This window comes from Hipposideros armiger, unplaced genomic scaffold (assembly GCF_001890085.2).
Source record: "Hipposideros armiger isolate ML-2016 unplaced genomic scaffold, ASM189008v1 scaffold_836, whole genome shotgun sequence".
Classification (NCBI taxonomy): Eukaryota; Metazoa; Chordata; class Mammalia; order Chiroptera; family Hipposideridae; genus Hipposideros; species Hipposideros armiger.
The window spans coordinates 534,068-535,483 of record NW_017732186.1 but is presented as its reverse complement, the minus strand read 5'-3'; the positions used below and the strand labels follow the sequence as shown (position 1 = coordinate 535,483).

At 41.3% G+C, this 1,416-nt stretch overlaps 1 protein-coding gene across 1 annotated transcript in view; it reads left to right on the top strand.

Annotated features, from left to right (window-relative positions):
- Window positions 1-403: 403 nt before the first annotated feature.
- ST18 (ST18 C2H2C-type zinc finger transcription factor) overlaps window positions 404-1,416 on the top strand; it is a 348,100-nt gene continuing 347,087 nt past the window's right edge. Inside the window, exons 1-2 of the mRNA XM_019629297.1 lie at window positions 404-598; window positions 830-952. The gene's annotated coding sequence lies outside the window, so the exon portion shown is untranslated. The remainder of the gene's footprint in view (window positions 599-829; window positions 953-1,416) is intronic.

Here is a 1,416-nt window from a genome sequence, read left to right as displayed (position 1 = left end):
AATTATTTCAGTTAGTCCTCAAACCTAATGAGATAGGTACAATCGGATCATAAAATCAAAAGAAACTCAACTCTAAGTAGTTTAAAGAACTTGCAGAAACTTAGTCATGAGGTCTGGACTCAGGCCCAGGCCTGTGGACCAGACTGTATCAGGAGGAAGGAGCTTCGGGTGAAGAGGACAGCCTCCTGTCAGAAATTTAGGGGAACCAAGCAAAGGAACTTGGGAAGAGAAATGAAAGGACCCCTGCCCCCGCCACTTTCTTTTACTTCCACCGTCTGTGCAGTTCGTTCCCACTGTTTACAACAGCCCCTTGTAGGATGGCGGGGGCAGTGCCACTCGGCGCCGGCCCCGCGGCAGCACCGGACCGTTGGAGATGTGACCGTAGCTCGGGACATGAGCCCGCTTGTTCGCTCACTCTCAGTGAAAAGAGTTTTGAAATGAGTTCTGAATAGACAGCATTTTCTTTGTGCGGTTTGTAAATAACACAGAGCAAAGTTAGTAAGTTGCAGCGCTTCTGCATTCTGATTCTATGGAACCTTTTTGTAGGGAGAAGGGCAGGATGTTTTTAAGAGAATGTGACCTCGCTGGAATACTAGAGGTAAGGAGAAAACAATTATTAAGATAACTGTGAATATTTTACATTTTGGAAAATATAGCTTCTAATAAAGCTATGAAGAGAAAACATTTCTACATATTACACTAAAACCAATGCCTCATAGAGTTTTAGAAGGTGCCATTCACATTGGTTTGGCATTTGTTTAAATTTGGTTAAAAATCAGTGGTTTTCTTATGATAATTTTCATGTGCACATTTTCTTTTTCTCCTTTAGAAAGTAAGAACATTTCTGAATGGGGCAGTGTGGAGAAATCCTAGGAGAAATAGCATAAGAGCATTTTGGAATATATCCCGGAAAAGATAACTTTCTACATCTGTAGAGATTCACCAGGTAAAGGTAAGAAAAAAAAATACCGTAAAAAGAAGATTCAACTTATTTCATTATGTTACACTGGGTTGAACTTTGGTAGAAAAACACCTACCTCTGATGCAGGAAGGATGGGGGGGGGGTAAGGAGGGTACACCTTTTCCCCTCCCTCTTTCAGGCATGGGCATGGGGATGGTAGCCCTGGGTCCCCTGTCACAATTGTAGTCATCAGGAATTGTTTCTAATGACAGCTGGATAGCCATAGAAAGCATGTGCATGGGGTATGGGGGACCTGACAGATTATGATATTCACTAGGCACTTCTGCTAGAAAGTCAATGTGTTTAATACTGCAAATGTTACTCATACAGTATGGAATTTCTTTTAGGTTTACATTTGCACTGGGACTGACTCATTTTCTACTTAGGATTCTTAAAAAATCACTTTTGCTGTCTTTAGATGAGAAGTACATATGTTGCTTACATATAGTAAGCAT